A 12,428-nucleotide genomic window follows, 5' to 3' on the forward strand; every position below is an offset into this window, starting at 1 on the left:
TCCAGAACATGTTGGACCATTTTAATGATATTTTACTTGCTTCTAATAACCTTATTTATGTTGATGTAAAATTTTGGAAAATCCTCTGGTCCAATAGCAGGTACATGAGAAAATGATGCAATATTTATATAAGCCTGGTGTTCTGGAATTCCTGCCTAAACTCCTCCACCTGTAACACTCCATCACCTCCTTAAAACTGAAAGTTTTGATCAGTATTTCGGACAGGAGTTTTAGTTTTAGTTTTAGAGATACAGCACTGAAACAGGCCCTTCGGCCCACCGAGTCTGTGCCGACCATCAACCACCCATTTATACTAATCCTACACTACTCCCCTATTCCTATCACATCCCCACCTGTCCCTATATATTCCCCTACCACCTACCTATACTGGGGCAATTTATAATGGCCAATTAACCTATCAACCTGCAAGTCTTTGGCATGTGGGAGGAAACCGGAGCACCCGGAGGAAACCCACGCAGACACAGGGAGAACTTGCAAACTCCACACAGGCAGTACCCAGAATTGAACCCGGGTCGCTGGAGCTGTGAGGCTGCGTTGCTAACCACTGCGCCACTGTGCCGCCCTGCCTTTTACCCTGATTTGTCAGTAATCATTTAAAACCATTTTGGGTCAATCCCTTCCTTTAACTCCTGCACAGCAGCAGTGACAATAACTTTGTGGATTTAATGGTTGAGCCAAATCCGACTCAGTTCCCCAGGAGAAATTCCTGAACTCATGGGCACTTTGTATCAAGCAGCAGTTAGCAGCAAAAAGTCTGATTAATCAGAGTAGTGAGTCCAGTAAATACTTAAACAGAAGACACCCTGTAAAACAGAACTCCAAGTATCAGTTTGAATAAAGTATTGAACTGACAGAGTGGAGAGCAGATGAGGATTGAATTAAATTGCAATTCACTGAATCGAAACAAGAAGTGATTCTATCAAGAATGGGACACAGCTCTCTGTTTGTGAACTTGTGGCGCAACGGTAGCGCGTCTGACTCCACATCAGAAGGTTGCGTGTTCAAATCACGTCAGGCTCAGTTAAGTTTTACAGCAGCTCAAGCTGCTGGATTTTATATCAGAAGAGAGTTCGCTCTGTTGGGATAAAAACAAGAAATGCTGGAACCACTCAGCAGGTCTGGCAGCATCTGTTGAAAGAGAAGCAGAGTTAATGTTTCGGGTCAGTGACCTTTCGGAACTGTTCGTGTATTGTTCAATTTCAAAATCGACTTTAATAGATTAAAGTTCTTATTTCTGGATCCGTTCAATTTCCACGCTCAGTTCTTATTTCTCAGTTTTCTATCGGAACAATGTTTCAGGGATGTGCTATCTCCATTGTTTATACAATAACTCTGTCAGCAAGTGTGCGAAGTAAAACACAAACGACCCAGCGTGGGTCTCATCCCACACCCGGCTCCGTCTGCACAGCTCCTTAGTTCAGTTGACGAGAACGCAGTGTTAATAACACCGAGGCTGTGGATTTGAACGCCGTAAGTGCTGGCAGATGTTCAGTTATTACTTTGACATGTTTTCCTAACACTTCAAATCCAACTTTTAGATGCACACAGAATGTCAGAGAACTTATTTTGAATAACATCCATTGCATCTTTGTCACTGGGCTGGAGTAATCCAGAATACATTTTAATAATCTTCCGTTTGCTGATAAAGGTTGAATTTGCGGCTGTTCCCGTTAATGGTCACAAGCAGGAACAAACAGACAGAGTGTATCTGACCGCCCAGAGATGTGGAAAGGCTTCAGTTTAGGACAATTGCATCAAATCAAATGTTCACCAGGCCCCGAGAGAGTCAAAAGCTGGGGGAAAGGACGGAATGAGATAGTGAATAAGCTAAACTGAGGTGGAGGTGGGATGGCAGCGGTCCAGGGGACAGAAGCAGTGAGGCCGGGAGTGAGCGGCCGAAGCAGGGTATTTTGTGGGGAATGGAAATGACGATCGCAGCCACTGAGGGGTGAGGCAATGTTTGGACGTCATTCCGTCTTGTGTCGGTGCGTGATGACGTCGGTGCACGCATGCGCAGATTCATACTGGCAAGCTGACAAATGTTTGGATGCACTGATGATGTCGACGATCGCTCTGCACATGCTCTGTGTTGTCAGGAAACACTCTGTAGTGAATAAGCTAAATACAGAAGATATAAATATTTCCCATCCTTGATGTCTCACTATTCCAGTCCAACCCAATCCTTCAATGCTGGGTAAATAATTTCAGTAAAAATTGTGCAGCTCGAGGATTGAAACCATAAGGCCAATGCAGAATAAAGGAGAACTGACGGAACTCCAGACTGAACCAGAGATCTTCAGTCTAACACTCTCCCAACTGAGCTATTTCAGTCTCACAGTGAAGTATCCTTTGTGTCATTTATTTATTTATTTAGAGATACAGCACTGAAACAGGCCCTTCGGCCCACCGAGTCTGTGCCAACCAACAACCACCCATTTATACTAACCCTACATTAGCCCCATATTCTCTACCACATCCCCACCATTCTCCTACCACCTACCGACACTAGGGGCAATTTACAATGGCCAATTTTACCTATCAACCTGCATTTCTTTGGATGTGGGAGGAAACCAGAGCACCCGGCGGAAACCCACACAGCCACAGACTGTGTGGCTTACAAACTCTACACAGATAGTGCCCAGAACTGAACCCGAGTCGCTGGAGCTGTGAGGCTGCAGTGCTAACCACTGCGCCACTGTGCCACCATTGTTTTGGAAGAAAATATAACCCTGGTGGAATTGCCCCTCCCAATCACACCTCACTTTATAGAACATAGAAAATGGAGAACATTTATGGCACAGAAGAAGACCATATAGCAATCGTGTCTGTGCCAGCTGAAAAAGAGCGATCCAGCCCAATCCCACTTTCCAACTCTTGGGAATGGGATCTGAACAGATCTCAGAGCTCACATTATGTGAATGTTGTGCTGAAGTGTTGGTAAACATAGGAAGTTGACACACTAGGGGGGACCTCACACTGTTAGACACAGCGTGAAATACACTCAAGTGTTTATAAAACATTACAACATGTGAGTAATATTCCCCATTACTTTCTCAACACTGATAGATTGTGAAGGGAGAGACAGTCAGAAGTCTCACTGATCCACACTGACCCCCAGCTGAGAATGAAATGAGATAAAGTTCAATCTTTAGCAGTGAGATGCTGGAGAGAGGTAAGAGTCCTGAATCAAGGAGAGACTTTCAGATAATGCTGTTGAATCTCATTTCAAACACTCCTTGAATTCACTGCCGAGGAATTCAGAGCTGGAGAATGCCTGTAAAATCAGCCGAAACAGGAAAAATAAACACCCACCATGGGGCTCAAACTCAAAAGCTTGAGATTCGGAGTTTCATGCTTTCATCGACTGAGCTCACTGGGCCTGAGACAGTGTCCCCGTCCTGTCTGTTATTGGACGGTGCAGCTGTTGGCTCCACCCCAGGGGCTGAATTTGTTCTGTAAACCATGAACCAGCTTCCTCTCAAATCCCAGGTTTATCAATAAATCCTCTTACAAAAGCCCCAAAGTGTGATGTATTCCTCTCACTCATCCAGAATAAAAGTTACATTCTATGATTCTAACTCTGTCAAATCTGTTCTGAACTAGGGACAGAAGACATCGGACCGGATCTTTTTGTCGGCGGCTGACATGGAGGGCGGACTTCACACATCCACATGGCGAGAAGGTGTTTCAGGTGTTTAAATCTGATTGTCAGCAGTTTTATTCACTGGGTCCAATTGAACAATGGCACATGGGAACCTCGGGGCTTGACAGCCTCGCCTGGTTAAAGGAGGTGACTGGGAAGTGGGAGCTGAGTGTTGGCTTCACTAGGAAGCCATTGGGTGAGGTAGCATCACTTGGCAGCAAGGGTGGAGGGGGAAAGGGCATCGGGAAACACTGTCAGGATTGGGGGCTAAGGTGGCAGCTCTGCAGGCGGAGCCACACCAGGGAGCCATTGGGGCAGTGCCACCTCATTGAGGGTGACAAGTGAGGTAAAGGTGGCTGGGTGTTGTTTACTGTGAAGGCCTTGCACTCAGGGAAGGCTAACCTGTCATGGGCCTCATTCACCCTGGATTCGAGGCTCCCATTGAGGAGGTACAGTGGCTGCATAGTGGTTAGCACCGCAGCCTGACAAAGAACAAAGAACAGTACAGCACAGGAACAGGACATTTGGCCCTCCAAGCCTGCTCGATCTTGATGCATGTCTAAACTAAAACTTTCTGCACTTCCGCAACCCGGGTTCAGTTCTGGGCACTGCCTGTGCAGACTTTGCAAGTTCTCTCTGTGACTGCGTGGGTTTCCGCTAGGTGCTCTGGTTTTCTCCCACAGCCAGAAACTTGCAGGTTGATAGGTAAATTGGCCATTGTAAAGTGCCCCTAGTGTAGGTGGGTGCGAGGAGAATGGTGGGGATGTGGTAGGAAATATGGGATTAATGTAGGATTATATAAATGGGTGGTTGTTGGTCATCACAGACTCGGTGGGCTGAAGGGCCTGTTTCAGTGCTGTATGACTCTATGAGAGAGAGGGAGGGAGATGCAGGCACCACAGCAGCTTGGGGGCCCACAGGAGGGCCAGCCTTGAACAAAAGGCTGGAGAAGGAGGCAGAGGAACACATCAGCCGAGGTTCAACTACCTGCAAATGCCCGAGTGACAGTGTCTCCGCAGACTGCACCTCTCCATGGAGGTCGTCACTGATCTCTCTGCCATGGTGCAGTTGGCCCCATGGGTCTTGGTGGGCATCTGATGCCAGTGTCCCTGTGCCACTGAACTCCTACACCACCAGATCGTTGCAGGGATCCACTGGAGATAGGTGCAGAACCTCACAGTCTGTGGTGAATCAGTACATCAACATCACCAATGTCCTGTTCAGGAGGGCCGGCGACTATGTGTGCTTTGATCCAAACAGTCAAGCTGAGAGGGCTATAGGATTCGGGACCATCACTGGATTCCCCCAGGTGTAGGGTGTCATTGACTGTACATACTTGGCCATCAAGGCTTCTGTAGACCAGCCAGCAGCCTTCAACAGGAAGGCTTTCCACTTGCTCAGTATGCAACTGGTCTGCGACCACCGCAAATGTATCCTACAGGCGTATGCATGATTCCCAGAAAGCAGCCACAACACCTGTATAGCAAGGCAGTCCCAGGTGACAGAACTTTTCCGTGCCCCCACCCCCATGTGCCTTCAGAGATGGATCCTTGGGACAAGGGCTACCCACTGAGGACATGGCTACTGACGCCTGTGAAGAACCCACGCACAGATGCAGAGGAGAGGTACAACACCTGCCACCCGAGCGACCATCGAGGATGCCATTGGATTCTTGAAGATGAGATTCAGGTGCCGAGAGCAATCCAGTGGATCCCTTCAGTATGCCCTAGCGAGGGTCTCACGTATCATGGTGGTTTGCTGTGCACTGCACTATCTGGCACTACAGAGGGGTGAGGTGTTGACCAGTGAGGATATCATGGAGTGCAATGCCTCCTCTGATGATGAGGATGCGGAGGATGCCAGGCAATGCCAGATGAAGGGCCTCAGGCACAGCAGGAAAGCCACCAAGAGAGACACGAGACACCCTTATACATGCACGTTTCCCTTGAGCCTTACCCACTTTTTTAAAAATTCATTTTTTTTTATTCGTTCGTGGGATGTGGGCATCGCTGGCTAGGTCAGCATTTATTGCCCATCCCTAATTGCCCTTGAACTGAGTGGCTTGCTAGGCCATTTCAGAGGGCATTTAAGAGTCAACCACATTGCTGTGGGTCTGGAGTCACATATAGGCCAGACCAGGGAAGGATGGCAGGTTTCCTTCCCGAAGGGCATTAGTGAACTAGATGGGTTTTTACAACAATTGACAATGGTTTCATGGTCACCATTAGAATGGCTTTTAATTCCAGATTTTTTATTAATTGAATTCAAATTTCACCATCTGCCATGGTGGGATTCGAACCCATGTCCCCAAAGCATTAGCCTGAGCCTCTGGATTATTAGTCCAGTGACATTACCACGACGCCACCACCTCCCCTTCTGGAACCACAGCAATAAAGCCTTAGCTTTCAGCAGCCCTGTTGTCACCTCCTTCCTTCTGTACTGCAGCGCCCAGGTACACATTGCACAGTGGAAAGGCCGAAGCTTTGTGAGCTCGGGGCTTGGTCCCTCACTTTCAGCCCCTTGGGAGGAAGTATTTAAATGGAGTCCCAAAGGGCATCAACACTAGGAAGGAGACATAGTGAGAGAACAACATTTCTTTATTCCATGTGACATCAATGGCAACCCCATCCATCTGGAATATACATTCACCCGTGAATCCCAAAGTGAATCTAGGTGCTCTTCTGAAATCTTTTCCGGGTGCTCCTACATGGTTTTCCCCCTGCTCTGTCAGCTGAGGTGGAGACAGGCTGCTGACCTTGCTGCCCCATGGCTTGGGATGACATTGGCGGCTGTCCTCTCACTGCCTGAGGCCTGGAGGGCCCTGGCACACTGAGTTCCTCCTGCACAGGTACAGGGACCCCCTCTGTCATCGAGGATGATGGAGGTGCTGGCATCACTGGTGTCACTGGCAGAGGGGCTTTGGAGCTACTGTCCACACCATGAGCACCCAGAGAGGAGACCCCAGATGTAGCAGCCAGCTACTCCTCCACCTTATAAGACACACTTGTACCTCCCTGCTGACCTGAGAGGGACGTGGACCTGGTGGAGAGTTCAGGTGCCTCGTCCCCCCTCTCACCTTGTCACCACTGGATCGAGCTCATGGACGAAGTGATGGAGTGCAGGTCTGCGAACATCTCCGGCAACCACTGATTGGTCGGCTGGATCTGGCTCTCCATGACAGTCACCAATCTCTCAATGGAGGAAGCCAGACACACCCCCATCAGAGACAGTGCAGCACCCAAGGCCTGGATGGACTCCTCCATCATCCTTGCTTGAGTACACATAGCCTTTGGCATCACTGCCAGATGTTGCATGACCTCTCGCTGCAGCTGCAGCATTTCCAGTGCTACCGGTGACACCAGAGGCACGTCATCAGCCTAGGACTCAGCATGGGCCTGGCATCCCACAGTCCTCCCTCTGTCAGTGGCCTCGGCTGTCACAGCCTCCGTCAGCTGCCCGCGCCTGTCTGTGATGTGCTCACCAGCTTGTGAGCTCGAATCGAACCGCGATCGGATACCCACCGTGTAAGAGTTTCTGTGCTGGTGGAGGATGCGGGGGAATGATGTGACGGTGCACCCTCTGAGGCTCCCTCCTCCTCCTCAGAGTTGTCCGGCTGTCCCCCAGTCTCTCCAGCTCTTCGCTCTTGTCATTCATCCGGACCTGCATGTGAAAACAGGGACATTGAAGGGTTAGGGTCTTCCCATCGGGACATTCCAACCACCCCTACTGTGCAGCTCCATTGATGCAGTGGTGAACAGATGAGCAGTGTGGCTCCTTTGCAGCAGATGCTCCCTTGTGCCCCAGGAGATGCTCACTCACTCTCTTGGGTAGGTCTCCCTGTCTCTCCATCAGCTATGGAGCAGCTGCCTTGCTGCCCAGCCAGTTCCATGGCCTCCTCCTCCATCGGGATGAGGACATTGGAGATAAGGCACTCCACCGCCAGTCTTGACACGCTCTTTCCAATTGTGGGCTGTCTTCTCCTGCAGACACAATGATGAACAAAATTAGTCTCCCAGCGGGGACAAGCCCAACATCTCTGATGGTGATAGTCCAGCAGTCCATGATGGGGACACACATAAGTCTCCTGCATGCGGCCCCTCTCGAGGGACTGTGTGAGGTTATGCAATGACTGACGTGCGCCTCTCACTGAAATGCAGCCAAGCCTCAGGCAGCATGTCCTGCTGCCCTTCCCCAATACACATGACTGGGTGGTCACTCCCATTCCACCAAACACTCCCTCTCACTCTGCCACATGCAATGTCCAAAGGGTCCAAAGTGTTTAGAGTTCTCACCTGAGCAGCCCGGATCAGGTCATTGACCCACTTGCTGCACTGGATCCATGTCCTGGGGGTGAACCCACAGCTGCTGACCTCCCCCAATACCTCTAGCCAACCTTGCTTGGCCAGGTGGGCAGGCCTCCTCCTCCTGCCCCTGGGGAAGAGGATTTCCCGCCTTTCCCTTGCAGCCTGAAGGAGAACATGCAGGGAGACATCGCTAAACCATGGGGCCACCTGGTGTCTTCTTTCAGTCATGGACGCTGCAGGTTCGTGTTCAGCTCCTTACCCATCAGGCAGCAGAGGCAGCAGAACGGGTCCTGGGACAGCAGAGGGTTCTCAGGAAGACACTCCTTTAAACCAGGCAGCAGTGAATGCAGGGCTGGCAGCCCTTTTAATATGGTGCCAGCACCTGCCGTTGTGTCAGATGTCGGTGCCATCGGTACCTCGTTCCCTGCCTCTGGTCCTTGATTCCACGGGCCCCACGTCTCCCCTTCATTAATTGGTCGGCTGCTCCGTGATCGGGGTCGGCCGGCCACATTTCACTCGTGTGGTGACGACACCTGCTTCCGGTGCCTCTGCCGAGAGCCGCACCGTTAGTTTAAAATTCAGCCCATGGGATCAAGAGTGGAAAATCTCCCCTCTGATTCTCTCTACTTAAAATGAAGGAGTCACCAAATTAAAACTGATGAAACCAGGGATTGTATCCTGGTTCTTCAATCTAGTGTTCTCCCAACTGAGCTATTCCATCCTCACTATGAACTCATCTTCATTGGAGACAAATATAACTCCAGGTGGAATTTCCTCACACGTTCATTCCTCTCTTCAGGGGAATGGGACCCGACCAGATCGCGGAACTCAGATTATGTTAATGTTCTGCTCTTGATATCTTAATATTATCTTGCGTTTGAGCCACTTTTAATCAGGTTCAAGGACAAATTCTTCCATCATCTCTTCTCCCACATTCTCTCTCTCTCATTCATTCTTTATTCCTCACAATCCAGAAAGGGTTAGGAATTAGAGCTCACCCCCAAACCCTCTGCACACAGACCTCTGTCTGTTACCCTGTTTGATCCAAGAGACCAGTCAATAAATTACACTTTTTATAAACACAGAAAGCTGCCTCACAGTGTTGGACAGAGTTAAATACATTAAAGTCTTTCTAAAAAGGTTCATCTCACAGATTGTGTTACTGAGTCCACAGAGCAGGACAGGCCCAGGCTCCAGCCCCAGTCTGTGCTGTGTTAACTGATGCCACCTGGTGTGATACTGAGCCACACGGAGCAGGAAAGGGCTTGGTTGTATTCATGGCCTGTGTTGAGTTAACTGATCCCACCCAGTGTGGTAGGAGCCACACAGAACAGACTGGGCCCAGGCTCCTTCCTCAGCCTGAGGGATGATAGTTCATCTCACACGGTGTTGCACAGAGCCCCACACAGAACAGAGAAATCACAGGCTCCATCCCCGGAGTGTGGTATTTTACTTCGTCACTCCTGGTATGGTACGGAGTCCCCAGAGCAGGAAAGGTCCAGCTTCCATCTCCGGCCTGTGCTGAATTAGCTGATCTGACCTGGTTGGCACTGAACCACAATCAGGGGAGGATGGGCCGAGGCTCCATGGCCTGTGGTGTGTTGCCAGCGGAGGTGGTAGACGCAGGCACGATAGCGTCTTTTAAGATGTATCCAGACAGATACATGAATGGGCTGGAAGCAAAGAGATACAGACCCTTAGAAAATAGGCGACATGTTTAGATAGAGGATCTGGATCGGCGCAGGCTTGGAGGGCCGAAGGGCCTGTTCCTGTGCTGTAATTTTCTTTGTTCTTTGTTAGTTATTCTCATTTGATGAGGTACTGAGCACCATATAGAGCAGGAAGGGTCTGTGCTCAGTGAACTGATCTCACCTTGTCTAGTCCTGAGACCCACACACAGAGCAGGACAGGACTAGGCCGAATATCCGGCCTGTGTTCAATTAGCTGATCTCATCCAAAAGATTTTGATAAGGTTCCACACAAGAGGCTTCTCTACAAGATTAAAGTCCCTGGTATCAGTGGTAATATATTGAGCTGGATTGGGAACTGACTGGCAGGACGTAGGCAGAAGGTAGTTACAGATGGATCTGGATCTGTTTGGAGACCAGTTACCAGTGGTGTCCCACAGGGATCGGTGTTGGGACTGTTGCTCTTTACTATTTCTATTAATGATCTGGATGTAGGTGTAGGGGGCACCATCTGTAAATTTACAGATGATTTGAAGATCTGTGCGAGTGTTCAGACTGTAGACGATACTCGACTGTTTCAGGCTGATCTTCATGTGTTGGGAGATTGGGTTCATGACTGGTAAATGATGTTTAAATTGTGTAAGTGCAGTGTTATTCATGTGGACAAGGGCGAATGCTCAACATTCATACACCCTTCAGGGAAAAACATTAAAGCAGGTGGAGAAAGAAAATAATTTTGAGCAGAGATCTGGATGTTCTAGTGCACAGATCTCTAAAGTTACAGCAGCAATGCTGTGAAGTGATAGCTGGAGCAAATAGAGGGTTGGGCTGCATTCAGAGGACAATTGAGTATAAGATGAGGCATATTCTTGCATGGGTTGTGAGTGACGCTGGGAAGGCCAGAATTTGTTACCCATCCCCATTTGTCCTTGACAAGGCGGCGGTGAGCTGCCTTCTTGAATTGCTGCACTCCATGTGGTGTAGGTACACCCACAGAGCTGTTAGGAAGGGAGATCCAGGATTTTGACCCAACATCAGTGAATGAACAGCGATATATTTGCAGATCAGATGGTGGGTGACTTGGAGGGGAATTTGCAGATGGTGGTGTTTCCATGAATCTGCAGCCCTTGTCCTTCAAGGTGGTGGAGGTCTTGTGTTTGGAAGGTGCTGTCAAAGGAGCCTTGGCGGGTTGCAGCATTGCATCTTGTAGATGGTACACACTGCTGCCACCGTGTGTCAGTGATGGAGGGAGAGAATGGAGGTGGTGGATGGGGTGACAATCAAATGGGCTGCTTTGTCCTGAATGATGTTGAGCATCTAGAGTGCTGTTGGAGCTGCACTCATCCTGACTTCTGCCTTGTAGATGGACAAGTTTTGGAGAGTCAAGAATCACAGAATTGTTACAGTGCAGAAGCAGGCCATTCGGCCCATCGTGTCTGCATTAGATCATAGAAAGTCGACGGCACAGAAAGAGGCTGCTTAGTCCATCGTCTCTGCACCAGTCAAAAAATGATTCACCCAGCCTCATCCCATTGTCCAACATTTGGTCCGTAGCCCTGCAGGTTCAGGCACTCGAGGTGCACATCCAGACACCTTTTAAATGAGTAGGGGGTTTCTGCCTCAACTACCCTTGCAGGCACTCATTTCCAGAGTCCTCGTACCCTCTGGGTGAAAAAACGTTTCCTCATCTCCCCTCTAATCATTCTACTAATCACTTTAATTCGATGACCCCCTAGTCACTGACCTCTCTGATAAGGTAAATAAGCCCTTCCCATCCACTCTATCCAGGCCCCTCACAATTTTGTACATTTCAATCAAATTTCAATCAAAATTCAAAAGCAGGGATGTAATGCTGGAACTGTATAAAATGCTGGTTATGCCACAGTTGGAGAATTGCATACAGTTCTGGTCACCACATTACAGAAAGGACATAATTGCACTGGAGAGAGTACAGAGGAGATTTACCAGAATGTTGCCAGGACTCAAAAGTTGTAGCTATGAGGAAAGATTGGATAGGCTAGGGTTGTTTTCCTTAGAACAGAGGAGGCTGAGGGTTGACTTAATAGAGGTGTAAAAAATTATGAGGGTCCCAGATAGAATAGACAGGAAGGACCTATTTCCCCTAGCGGAGAGGTCAATTACCAGGGGGCACAGATTTAAGGTGATTGGCAGAAGGATTAGAGGGGACATGAGGAGAAAGTTTTTCACCCAGAGGGTGCTGGGTGTCTGGAATTCACTGCCAGGAATGGTGGTGTCGGCAGAAACCCTCAATTCTTTTAAAAGGTACCTGGACATGCACCTGAAGTGCTGTAACCGGCAAGGCTATGGACCAGGTTTTGGAAGGTGGGATTAGATTGGGCGGCTAGATTTTTTTCGGCCTGCACGGACACAATGGGCTGAATGGCCTCCTCCTGTGCCGTAATTTTTCTATGGTTTCTATGGTTTCCAATTTTTCTTCATTGCTGCATTTTTCCAGTCCTGGCAACATCCTCGTAAATCTCCTTTGTATCCTCTTCAGTGCAATTACATCCTTTCTGTAATGAGGTGACCAGAACTGCACACAGAAGTCAAGCTGGCGCTTAACTAAAGATTCATCCAGTTCCAGCATAACCTCCCTGCTCTTATATTCTATACCTCGGCTAATAAAGGAAATGATTCCATAAGCGTTCTCAACCAACTTATCAACCTGTCCTGCTACTTTCAGGGATTTGTGGACATTCACTTCAAGGTCCCTCACTTCCTCTACAGCTCTCAGTATTCTCCCACTAATAG

The 12,428-nt window shown here is 48.9% G+C and overlaps 1 non-coding gene across 1 annotated transcript; it reads left to right on the forward strand.

The window, feature by feature from the left end:
- The first annotated feature begins 969 nt into the window (after nucleotides 1-969).
- trnaw-cca (transfer RNA tryptophan (anticodon CCA)) lies at nucleotides 970-1,041 on the forward strand. The gene has a single exon. It is a non-coding gene; the product is annotated as a tRNA-Trp (tRNA).
- Nucleotides 1,042-12,428: the final 11,387 nt, after the last annotated feature.

This window comes from Heterodontus francisci, unplaced genomic scaffold (assembly GCF_036365525.1).
Source record: "Heterodontus francisci isolate sHetFra1 unplaced genomic scaffold, sHetFra1.hap1 HAP1_SCAFFOLD_51_2, whole genome shotgun sequence".
NCBI lineage: Eukaryota > Metazoa > Chordata > Chondrichthyes > Heterodontiformes > Heterodontidae > Heterodontus > Heterodontus francisci.